General features: G+C 45.2%; 1 protein-coding gene across 1 annotated transcript in view; it reads right to left on the bottom strand.

Moving 5' to 3' along the window:
* The window catches only part of LOC135260797 (chromodomain-helicase-DNA-binding protein 7-like), a 56,397-nt gene extending 44,969 nt beyond the window's left edge, over positions 1–11,428 (bottom strand). The window contains exon 1 of the mRNA XM_064346345.1: positions 11,084–11,428. The gene's annotated coding sequence lies outside the window, so the exon portion shown is untranslated. The remainder of the gene's footprint in view (positions 1–11,083) is intronic.
* Between the last annotated feature and the right edge of the window lie 2,192 nt (positions 11,429–13,620).

Genomic DNA, 13,620 nt, shown 5'->3' with positions numbered 1-13,620 from the left:
GACTGAGACAGATTCACCTACAGCACTGAGACTTAACACAGATTCACATACAGCACTGTGACTGAGACAGATTCACCTACAGCACTGTGACTGAGACAGATTCACCTACAGCACTGTGACTGCACACAGATTCACCTACAGCACTGAGACTGCACACAGATTCACCTACAGCACTGAGACTGAGACAGATTCACCTACAGCACTGAGACTGAGACAGATTCACCTACAGCACTGAGACTGAGACAGATTCACCTATAGCACTGAGACTGAACACAGATTCACCTACAGCACTGAGACTGAGACAGATTCACCTATAGCACTGAGACTGAACACAGATTCACCTACAGCACTGAGACTGCACACAGATTCACCTACAGCACTGTGACTGAGACAGATTCACTGCTCATCTTGTGGCTTCTGCCACAGTCCTCAGTGAGTATGACTGAATGTGTCAGCATTAGCACAAATCTGCAATCTGCATTCTCCAAGTCATAATCTCAAAGTATAAGCAAGGAAACCAGAACTGGGGGTGCAAAATGAAAAGGTATTGCACTGGTGCTCTCTCTCACTCTCTCTCTCTCACACACACACACAGACACACTCGCACACACGCACACACGTACAGAGCAGCTCACTGTGGTCAGACTGCTGTGGGCTCACAGCTGCTGTAACTCCTGTCTGCACTCCAGACAGGAGATTTAAAAACACTCACAGGAAGGAAACACACTCGTAAGCATGCAAAACTTTCTACGGGAGAACTCCCCTTGCTCTCTCTCTACCTCCCCTCTGTCTTTTCTTTCGACCTCCTTTCCCTTCTCCTTCATTCACACCTCCCTCATCCCTTTTTCCTCTCCCAGTTACCTCTGTCTCCCTCACACACACACACACACACACACAGGGGCCCCTCTCTAAACACCCCCCCCCCCACCTCACACACACGGGTAGTGTTCCTATGCGTGAGCAGCTCTGCTCGCAGCTGAATGTGATTTATATATGTGCTTAGCATAGGCAATGGGGGAGGGGGGGGTGTGTGTGTGTGTGTGTGTGTGTGTGTGTGCACGGAGCACAAAGCCAGGCAGGATACGACAGAGGTCAGAGGTCACCGCAGTGAGGCTCGGGGTCTTTGCGCATGGCTGACTTGTTTACAAAGGGGTTTCTTTAAAGAGAAAGAGGAAGAAAAAAAAATACAGCAGGAAGTGGAAGCTGTTTATGCAGTGACTGATATTTCCATGAAATAAATTCCTGCCTGAATGTCAAATACAGGAGGGGGGGGTAGTGAAGGACTGAGTAAAAGAGTCTGCTAGCGCTAAATGACTGTGACTATTACAGTGTGTGAATGTGTGAGAGACACAGGAGAGACACGGGCGGGTGCGTATAAGAGAAACCAGCACAGTCCTACAGGGCTGCACTGCCTACATGCATACGCTCAGGTTCTCTGCGCAAAACAAACTCCATTTCAGGGCCACAAAGCTTTCATTCATTCACTCACTCACTCACTCTCAGTGCAGCGTGTAACTCAAGAGCCTGCAGGTCATGTCCTGTGCTATAGGAGACTGGAGTTAACCGCTTAATTAGGGGATGAGTCACATCATGGGCAGCCACCGCTTTGCATAAACGAGTGCCTCATTTTCTCTGCGTTTTATTTTGCTCAACCCCCCTGCACACTTCTCTGCAGCTCTGCAGTTTAAAATCAGTGCTACCGTAATGACCCTCACAGTTACCTTCTTTTAGCCGAGTGTTCACTCGTCAGCTCAGGCTGCAGGTTCAGACATTCGCGAATTAATTTGCCTCAGGAAATCTCATTGGGGTTAAGTGTCCACACAGCTGTGTCCTGGTAGCTATGAGTACGGTATATTCAGCTAATGAGCAAAAATAAAAGGTAAAAACCAACACAAAATCAGTTTAATGGGTGTTGGGCCGCCACAATTCTTGATTTTGTGGCTCTCGGTTGATTCTGCGTTCAGCTCGTCTGCATAATTGCCTGCCCATTGTGCTCTGCACCTCAAATTAAAACACAAACATTAGCAACACACGGACCGAGGCCTGAGATATGAATCTCCACACACCGCTGCCCTGCGCTGCAGATGCCCCGCCCCCCCCGCTGACATCACCTCAGACACGGTCGCTGGTGACATCAGCGGGAGGAGATTCTAGGTCAGTGAAGCGCCCGCCAAACCCATCCCAGCACTGGGCCCTCAGTGACTCACTGAGCCTGCTCAGGACCCTCCGAGCGCTGGGCTGCAGTTCGCCGCTCTGCGCAGACTTGTCCCGGCTCGCTCGCGCCCTTCCGCTCTGGGACCCGACACGCACGTGAGCTCGGGGATGCTGACACACGCGGCCACGCCCTCCCCCGAGCACGTCCCACAGCCGTTACTATGGTTATGGGACTAAACGTTTGAGCAGCAGCCAGAAGGCAATAAATAAATAAATAAAAAGGCAGGTGACAGAGCTCTTTGATGAGACAGACAGACAGAGAGAGAGGGAGAGAGATACAAAGAGAGATAGAGAGTTTAATAAAACCTTTTTTGTTCCATTTATTCCATTTAACCTCAATTGGAATACAAAGTCAAATCTCAGCCATTTTTCTTTTTGATGCCACAACAAATAAAAATCATAAGCATTGCGTGACCAGTACAAATAAAAAATGACTTAAATATTACAAGTCAGCTGGCCATCACACCATGTTGCATAGAATCCTGGTATATTGTTCTTCCTGGTCTTCCAAATACACAACTTAGCCAAGCCAGACACATAAATCAAAAGACAGTCCTTCAGCCCCCGATGACGGGTGTAAAAGAAAAACCCTCACCCAACCCCACAAACCAACTGACGAGAAGCTACAAAGTTAGAAAAAGACCCTTCAACTGGTCGCAGACCAGGAAGAGATTAAAGTCTCCTTGTGACCACAGAAAGTGGTGGGTTCAGGTGTGTCTGTTTGCAGCTGTGGTCCCGTGAACGATCCTGCACCGTAGCGCAGCTGCACGCTTCTCTAAGGGAGGTTCACACAGCGTCCCCTCAGAGAGAAATCTGGCCCCAACGACTCTGACCACCTCAAGGCTTTCAGGTCCTTCAAAGACTCCAGGTTTGCCATCCTAACACAAGTGAGGTATACAGCCTGCTTTTTGACATCCTCAAAGCTCCCCGTCTCTGGGGTGCAGAAAGAAAGGATTTTCGTGACGTCATCCTGCTGTGCGTCCCTCACGGCAGCGGTACCACTGAACAGCTGGTCCTCGGGCACTGCCTCTGCCAGCCCTCTGAGCCTCTCAGAAGCTGCCAGGCAGAGCCGCTCCGACCTCCTCCGCTGCTCCATGCGCCAGCCGAGAGGACCGCGTGCCTGCCAGCCCCTGAAGGGCTCCTGCTGACCTCCACCCCTCCCCCTGTCTCTCAGGTTGTCCAGCTTTGTACATCCTTTCTTCACCATAAAGGCCTGGATTACGCACCTACGGTTTTTCCCAGATCCATTCCCCTGCCTGTGAGATGTTCCTTTCCCACAACGAAGACCCACACTGCTGAGCCAGCAGCACAGAACAGTAACAAGGACTGAGGCCTGTTAGCTCAATCCCCTGAAGGTTCAGTACAGAAAGTTGCCGGGCAGTGTAGTATAATGGGTAAGGAACTGGTCTTGTAACCAAAATGTCACAGGTTTGATTCACTTTGCCTGAGGAGGCTTGCTCATATAAGCTCAAATTCTTTCCCAAAGTCACTATGTCCTCCTGCCCTGTAATAGAAACCGTTACATCATCTGCATATGTGGATATCCTACTTCTTGCCCCATCAGGAGCGGGTCAACAGCAAGGCTATACACCTGCTCCGATACCCTGCCTGTTGTCCCTTAAAACAGGAACCAGGCGGCTCAATGCACTCCCCACTGAGAAACAGAGAGAAACGCAACCTGTCATTCAACAAGGTTGCCTATGGGTTTGGCTTTGGTTATTTATGAATTAACTTTTTTATTTATACGTTTTATTCCAGTTAATTAATTATATGTCTGTGTCATTCTAAATTGTTTAATTGTGAACTGCTTCGGACATATTGTTTAAATACAACCATACCAATAAAGAATTATTGAATTGAAAGAGAGAAAGACAGAGATAGAGACAGACAGAGAGCAAGCGAGAGAGAGAGGGAGGGAGAGAGAGAGAAAGAGAGAGCAGGAGGGAGGGAGGGACGGAGAGAGAGAGCGAGTGAGAGAAACAGTGAGAGAGAGAGAGAGAGAGAAACAGTGAGAGAGAGAGAGAGAGAGAGCAAGTAAGAGCGAGTGAGAGAAACAGTGAGTGAGAGAGTGAGAGAGAGAGAGAGAGAGACAGATCTAGGGCCTGGACCAGGAGATGCCTGTTCTGACATGGCTGAATAATTCATGGGCTGCCAGCAGGTAAATATTAGCACAGCGGAGCGTGCGCAGAGGCAGGAGGCTCTCCTGGGAACTCCTGCGTCAGGAGTCCTGCCAAAAGCCAGCGGCCACCCCGGCGCGCTCAGAATAAACGCCACACGTCCATCACTTTGCTCAAGCGACCGGAGCGTCAGCCATTTCAAACACTGGACAGGCGCGTGCGGAAGACTGCCACGTGACAGGTCCCACGCACAGACGACCAGCCGAGGCCGTCTCAGGCGCTGGGAAAGGAGTTTGAACCTAAACTGCTTCCTGTGGTCACGTGACTGCAGACGTTCGCCCCGTTATTTACTCTAAAGGTGTGGAGAAAAACATGCAGTCTGCAGCACCAGCACAGCTCATCATAAAGCCTCATTAGGCTCGGTATTCAAACCTGCACACCCAGGTCACTGCTTTACTCACTCATGTGCACACACGAATCTACATACACAACCTACACACACACACACACACACACACACACACACAAATCTACACACACAACCTACATACACACACACACACACACACACACAAATCTACACACACAACCTACTACACATAACCTACATACATACACACACACACACACAACCTAATACACGCATCATGCACACACAACCCACACACACACACAACCTACATACATAGACACAAAACCAACACACACACACAACCTAATACATGCACACACGCACAACCCACACACAAACAACCTAATGCATGCCCAATAACACAACGCATGAATGTGCACACAAACACACGCACGCACACTCAAGCATGCACAAGAACACAAACAACCTTACACACAAACACAAAGCCAAACACACCCTTGCACACACAAAGATGCAAAATAATGACATCAGGCAGGCTGTTTCTTGTTTCTCTGCTATCCGAAGCGTTTTCTCATTAGCGATGCACTGTATGGGGGGATGGAGAGGGAGGGGGAGGGGAGGGGAAGAGGAGAAGGAGGGGGAGGGGGAGGGGTGTTTGGGAAGTCCTGCTTGCTTTTGTGCTCAACAGGCCACAGTCAGAGGAGGGAAGGGGGAGGGGGGAAATCACCATGCTTGGCTTCAGCTGAAAGCACATTTCCAGAAAACAGAATAAAATGGCAGCTGTAAATTCAGAGAGGAGAAGCGGCATCCTGTCCCATTAGGCCCTGTCTGGACTGCAGGAGGAGGGCCACAGAGCCCCAGAGCAGGAGAGCAGAGGGGAGCAGAGTGGAGGTGGGTAACATCACTGAAACCGCGGGTACAGCTAAAGCTATGGCGCACATAGTGGGGGAAAATATCAGGATTTTGTTTGAATGTAAAAGAACAGGAATGATTTCAACTTGGACTGCCATGAGTCAATTGAGTGACTCAGCCAAAGTCAGTGCAATCCTCATGTTGTACAGGTGAACAGACAACTGATCAACATGTTCCTTCAAAGTGCTTATGTCTATCTCTTAGGCCTAACTCTGGAAGCTCTGAGGCTTCATTAAAAAAAATAATAACAACAACAAAAGTTAAAAAAAAAAACAGTAAAGAGCTTAGTGTGGGTGGTTTCTGACAAGATGCTCTAGTATTAGTTTGAAAACTGCTTAATAAAAACAAACAACCTAAAACTTAAGAGTTCAGGTGAAGAACCATGAGAAGAACCATACAAACTACTTCCCAAAAACATTCAGCAGACTGCTCTGATCTTTACATTGTACTTCCCTGTTTCTCACACATTGGAAAAAAGCAAAAAAAAAAGAAAAACAAATCCCTCACTAAACCTCACCAAGTACACAAAACAAACAAAAACCAGTTCCTCCACTGTGCGACGGATCTACTTCAAACGCAACATTCTTTCATTACTGAAATGAAATAGCCTAAGTGTTGCTAACCGGTACTGACAGGTGATTTCAGAATCTAAACTAAACAGACTGCAGTCTTACACCGACGCATAGGCAAGAACGGATGAGCAGCAGACACCGTGCAGCAGGAAAAAAAAATCACAAAACTTTCAGACGCGTGTGGGCCCAGGACCAGCAGTGACACAACTCAGCCCCGCCCCCACCTCTGCCTTAACCACGCCCCCTGCTGACATCGCCCGAAACCCACAACCCCGGCTCAGAGCCTCTTCGTTTACACGCGGGGCCCCTGGACCCCACAGCGCAGAAAAGAGCCAGATCCATCATTTTGCTTTAGCTTCAAAACATTACGCAGGTTCAGAGGGAGTCATTTTAGCATCGTGTTCCTTCCCACCAGCAACCAATACAAGATGGAAGAAAGAAAGGGCACACCTGCCGAATGACTCATAAATAGCCCAGCACAGCCCTTCATGGACTCTTCAGAGGACAGAGTCGGCAGGAGGGCAAAAAGATCACATCTGCTTTTCAATACTTACAAAAATACACTATTTCTTCCCTTCCTGTCTCCCTCCTCAGCTCACTGTGACCTGCAATGGGCCAACTGGTGGCCATGGCAGGGAACTTCTGAACTGTTTAATAAACAAAGGAAAGTAACTTCCTCATTCTCGCCTGTCGGCAAAGGATACAACGATGCATCCTTTATCTAAGATGACCGTTTTTTTACCATCTGGCTAGGCACCCGCTGACTTAGCACGGGCCTGTGAACAGCACACTGAAGCTGCCGAAGTGCAGTTTCTGTGACGCCATGTTGGAGGCAGTAGGGAAAAGGGGGGACCCGTATATGGTCATGAAGTCCGGGAAGTCCAGGGCAAACGCTCTTCAGATCATACGGCTCACATCAGGTCAAGGCTTACAGAATGTACACAACTGACAAGCCATTAACCACGTCTGACAGGTCTACAACTGCAGCTAAAACTAGCCAGCCAGCCAAACGGTTTGGGATCTCAAGTTGCCAAGTCTAATAGCACCTTGGACTAGCTAATATAGCAAATAAGCAGGTTGCGGCAGGTAGGCTATACTTGGTTGCCGCTAACTAATTTGTCAGTCAAAAAAGTAAATAAAATAGCAAAAATGACTCGCAGAAAGAACTGAAGAGAAAGAGGGCTGACTAGTACAGTTGTAAGCAGGCACGCCATAAATTCAACACGACTGACTTAATAGTGATGCAACATGCATGGTGTGTGTGACGGCAGACTAGATGCATTAGCCAACTTCACACAGTTGAGAGGAGGAAGAGGAGGATGTGTTGGAATTTTCAAGTTTTTTTGCCAAGAGTGTAAGATCCTGTCCGAGTGACACGCAGTGACTAGGCAGTGAACCAAACTGTTCCTGAACTGTCCACAAAATATTAAAATATTGTCCAAATGTCACAATCACTTAAATCAGCACAAGGGGAGACACTGGACCAGCGCTACTCACCTCCAGGTCCTGCGGGTCACAATGTCTGCAGGTATTTGCCCTAGCCATGCACCACACAATTAGTTTCACTAATGAACTTACTCTCTGGACCAAGGAGGTAAAATAATTAGTGAAACGCGGTGGTCGTGTACTGCATGTAGGGTTGCAAGATGCCTGGTTTTTGACCGGAATATCCAGTTTTCTAAGTATTTGTTGAGGACAATAAAGCCTAATAAAAAAATTTGCCATTACGTCTCAACCCCCCCTTCCCCTCAGTTTGTGATCGGTTCCGATAGCACCCCCTCACCCGTTCGTGATTAAGCTTCCAGCTGTTGTCTGGTTTTGCCAAATTTATATATCTGGCAACCCTAACTGCATGGTTGGTGTGGATACCTGCAGACGCTGCAGCTTGCAAGACCTGGAGCTCAGTAGCCCTGCATTAGACAAGAAAGAACCCCTAATGCAAATGCATTCTTGTAGGACTGACTTGAAATGGGTGGCTGAAAGACCTATATTGGAACCAACTGCATTGGCAATAGAGAGTAACTTTTCTAACTAACACCAGGAAATGAACTTTAAAAAGGAAGCCAGGTCTTGGCCTCATGATTGTACCTAGTTCTGATCAGTGTGAAACTAGTGGTTTCCACACCTGTTCACTGCTGTTAAGACTGAAAAAAACAACTGGTTGTATGCAATTCACCAAACCGTGGTACATATCACCTCAACATGGCGTCAACCTCCAAGCAACACACTCACAATTCAAATGTAAATCCACGTGGCAAAAACCTGCCTCCCCATTGGTTTACACCGTTCATGGACTAATTTCCAGATGAAAAAAAATCGGATGCAGGTAGGACTACTAAAAACGCAGAAGGAAAATATTCAGCGTAAACCAGACTTTAACAGTGAGCTAATCTTATTTTATTACTATTATTTTGTTCACGCCAGCAGTTTAGTTAGACTTTTATAGTTAATTCTCAGTATATTTACAGCCAAAACCTTCACCTGATCAAAATACACCAAAAACAACTTATGTTGTGGGACCACCAGTCACCCCTGGAGAGGTACCATAGCGATGGGATGCGAGTAACGTATGCCTAAATGTTCTGGGCCAAAAAACAAAACAAACAAACAAAAAAAGGGTTACGAGCCCATTACAATGCAACCACCACCTTTGAGCATTACCTAAACGACTCCATAATGTTCCTAATCCCCACCTATATTTCACTATCAAAACTATGCCCAATTACGGGTTGACGGGCCATACTCCATACCAATACATTAATTATAACCTACCACTGGCACTTCAGATAAATCTAGATCTAGCTTTTTGCGATACACTTGATGGAGCAGGGACCGATGACAGAGCAGTACAGCAAAGCACATTTATGTGAAGACTGGATATGACGACGACCGACCATCTGTCGACTTCGCCTGGGGCCTCCAACAGTTCTGTCCACTGCGTGTCCCCCGAGTCGAGTGAACGAAAGCTGCCATTTTGGGTTAAAGACGAGATCCTTTCTATTATCGGAAGAACAGTGACCACAAATCAAAAAACGTCATGCTTAATATTGCCCCGAGCAGTGAGCGCGAGCTAATTCAAACTTGCTCTCCCAGCAATAAATCATAAGTTTACTTTCTTTACTGCTCGTAGACTAAGGTTAGCACTGTGTGGAGTTACACGTGTTGAATCCGCCACAACACAGGACACCTGAACAATTGGAAGAGTCGGCCAAGCGCTAGCTACGTGACTCTAAATACTCCAATATTATGACAGATAAAACCATCACATGTAGCCATCTACATAATCGGGCAATGCAACGCTGCCAGCTGGTTAGGTTTAGACTAGTTTTCGATTTAGTTGGGAATCTATTCAAGGTATCTTGCAAGCGAACCAACTGTAGCTAGCTAGTTTCTAATGACCTACTAGATCCGTTTTTAAAGTTAAGTCGGTGCAAATGCCTAAAACAAAGTAACCAATGCCTTGCTCGAAATATGAAAAAGGAAAAAAAAAACAGTTGTCCGACGTAGCTAACATAAGTTAGACTCTTTCTTCGTCTAACTTTAGCGAGATCACCCAACCAAACCAAAGCAAGACAAATGGGAAATTGAATAATGATGGCAGCTCCCTTCATGCTTGTCCAGTCCACAAACGACCACTGCACCTCACCCTGCCCCCCTAGCTAACATTAGCCCGTCGCACGTTGCAGTCCGAGAAGCACCTTACCAAGCTTACTATTTCTCACTCCCGCGGTAATTTTCCAAAATAAATATAAAAAGAGCGTTTTCGTATTGCCCCAAGAGTACCCAACATTTCAAATATAATTTGCACGACAATCTGGATTGAAATGCAAGAAACACCGCTCGGTCGCCTGACCACAGAAAATGTCCCCATATTCGGTTCTCAGGACTTCTATCGCGAGTTAGCCAACGCTTAGCTTATTTCAGCTAGCCAATATTAACCATATACATTTCAAAACCAATGTGGTTGCTATCATTACTTAAATATGTACAGATTCACTTGTAATGTTGAGTTGGTTGGTTCTATTTTTAACAGTTTTTCTCATTTAAGCAGAAAGGGAATCTCCCTCAACTCTCCAGCGCACCTCCACACAACACTCAGATTCACCTCGTGTGCGGTTCATTCAGACTATCCAGCGAAGTCCTCCTAGCCAGAAAGGCAACTTATCGATTTTGATTGTGGGCGAAACATTAACACATTTTCCCTTCCAAGTTAAGTAAATTCTATAAAAAATCGCCCGTGTCGCACGGAGTACCTTTCTCACCTTGCATAACGTTAGTTGCCGAAAGAAAACGGATAAAGGTAGGCAGCATTTTCGGGGAGTTCCCTTGTCTAGTATTACAAAAACTGTGAGCTAAGGTTAGCTACCAAGCTAGTAGACTGCCAACAGCATTCGCAGGTTTACCTTCTTACTATCCATATTATAACTGTTACAAACTGAATAAAAATTGGCCGTATATAAACAAAAAGATGCACTTTGTAGATTCTAACGAATGATTCGCACAATGAAAACTCAAAAGATAAGCCAGCATTAACCAAGTCTACACTTAAAATTCTAGCTAGCCTAGTTGGCTAGCTATCGTCCACTACCCAGTTAACTGCAACATCCAAGTAACAACTAGTAAGCCAACGTTAGCTAGTTGCAAGAAGAGTTGGCTAACTAGCTTGCTATTGCCTTGTAATCATCACTAGCCTCAACCCCACCTCCCGCACTCACTCAACTGACCAGCGAACAACTAACCTCCAAAATAAACCAGATACATACATAACAGGTTAGCTAGCTACACTTGGGATTAACGTTAAAAAGCTAGCGAGTAAACTTAAAACAAATTACTCGGCAAGCACATTGTCCTAGCTAGCCAGCCCACACAACCAAATGATTATATAAAAAACTCACCCCGAGTAGTTGGCTAGGTCAGTTTAGGGACTGTCTCAATTAAAGTAATATATTTCCAGCGATATATTCTTTTTGTTAGTTAATAAAGCCGGATAGTCTTCTGTTATAAATCCAATACCAGTTGGTGCCCGTACTTTTGGCTTCTCCGTGTCCCGTCCTCGCGCACTATCTCGCCTTTGTGCTCATTTCACTCGATTCGAGTTTAATCCGATCGGACCCCGGCGGTCGCGCTCTCGAGCCCTCTGCTCGAGACACCCGCCCGCTCACCTTCCACAAGCAAGGGGCGCGTTCACCGCTTACTCACGTGCGTGCGCGTGAATGACCCCTCCAAGCGCTTACGCACATGCGTTTGTTGTTATTGTCACCGTAATTTTGTATGCAGGAAAACCTGCGTCCCCATGTCTGCATAGCATAAAAGTAGGCTACTTGTCGCCGACTATTCAGCTTTACTTAACCGTGCCTTTCTATACTGTAAGTGAGCAGGATATCGGGACAAGGTCAGACCAACTGACAAACTGACATTTTAAAGTTACCACTGTTTGAATGGTGCTGTGTTTCGTAAATTATTCTCAAACCCATGAAGATGATCCCCAGGAGAACGTTTGCACCAGCCAACAGGCACGCCTCTTATGGAAACCTATCTTGTGCGAACTAAAGTTATCACCAGACAACAGCAAGAACGTTCAGGGTCAGTTATCTATTCTAGAAAATTAAGATTATTAAGTACTGCAAAATACCTTTTTTTAAAACTGATAATTGGCTTTCCTGGCATTTTCAACCTTCCAGAATTTGCATTATTGAACCACATTTTCATTTGGGCAACCTTTGTACCATATATCTCGTGTTATAAATATGTATGCAAATGTGTTTCATGGTTCCAAAATGAATGAAGGAATTCCTCTCTCCATTTCTTTGTGAAGTCATCTGGATAAATAAAGGATCCAAAAAATATTTAATTTTTCATTATGCAATAATTCAGAATATAGCTGTTGTTTAAAAGCAACTCTATTTCTGGCCCTGGAAGCCAGCATTTCATCTCTTAAATCAGGGGTTGATTGGGTCGAAACGCAAATCCATTTCTGAATTTAGTGCCAACTTCTGCTCTTAATAGTTAAAATATCTCAATCATATCTATATGTGACATTTGTATTTAGCACCAGCTGCTACATCCACAGACTGCTTGTTACTGAAAGATTTTACTGAGCTCAAATACAGGAGTGAACCAGCACAGTTTACAGAACTGTGCGTGCCTGTCTTAGGACAAGGCCTTTAAAATGAAGACCATCACATGAAATTAGCAGCCATAATGAACAAAGTCTGTGCTCATTGTAGGCACTTCTATTGGAAATCCTTAAGAGTCGATCTTTCAGTGTCATATTTGTGTCACTGGTCCCTGCTCCATATATGAACTCAACAACTTGTAACATGACAGATTGGCAGATTTTCCTTTCTAAACTATAAACATAAATGAAGTAAAAAATGAAATAAAATAAGTAAGTAAAACAAACTTTGATGAAGGTTTAAATGTTTTTTTTATAGCACTGGCTTCAACGAGATATTTGATACAAAATATTTCACGATGTCTAAAATACCGAAAATAAAATACCTAACAGTATAACAAAGCCCGTTCAGTGGCTGCTACCCCCTAGTGGTGAACGGCTGTAGTGCACAAGTCTTTGTAGGTCATTGAGTGAATGACTGAATGATGGAAGCTTGCAGAAGCCATTATCAGAGTGGGCTACTGTTAAATATGCCAGGGACAATTCTATGGTGGGACTCCAGTGCTGCCCCAATATAATTATTCATAAAACATACACATGTGACTACATGCAAAAGAAAAAAAAAAACCTTACCACCCCCAGGGAGTGTGTGTTATTGCACCTTTCACACAGGTATGAGGTTAAAACCAGTACTAAATGCATTTTATTTTCCATATCCACACTACAGTTATTGAAGTGTATAAAGATGCATTAAACATGTAATAAAGGTTTGGCCAGAATGAAGAGTTCCAAGACAGCATGCGGCTAGTCCGGGTTGGTCTTGTACATGTCGCACATGAACATTTACGTCAGGAACATTTTCAGGACTATTTTTTGTGATATATTTGAAGCAGTCCTTAGGCTACCAGTGACCCAGTGAAAGATACATTTATGACCCCATTAGACACGCATGAAATTATACATTTCTAAAGTTCACAACACCCACAGATGCTGCCCGCTGCCCCCCCCCCCCACTTCATAAAAGAAACGTATAAATTAAATAACACAACTAAAATCCACTGAGTCCATACAGTGTGTAAAAAATGGAAAAACAAAACCCTTCAGAAAGGCTTCCGGAAGTCTGGAAGATGATGCCATGACAGTTTCTTCAGTTGAAGGTCTGGATTTACTTATTAAAACTGTCAATGCAAGCAGAGTAATGCCTCATATCAAATGGCCAACTCTGAAAATGTCAACAATTCATAAATAAAACAAAAAATAATTATCATATATTTGAGATTTTTCATGCAAAAAAAAAAAAAGATTTAGAGTTCAGAA

Source organism: Anguilla rostrata, chromosome 8 (genome assembly GCF_018555375.3).
Source record: "Anguilla rostrata isolate EN2019 chromosome 8, ASM1855537v3, whole genome shotgun sequence".
Lineage (NCBI taxonomy): Eukaryota > Metazoa > Chordata > Actinopteri > Anguilliformes > Anguillidae > Anguilla > Anguilla rostrata.
The sequence above is the reverse complement of the archived record's forward strand: the minus strand, read 5'-3'. Positions and strand labels throughout refer to the sequence as shown.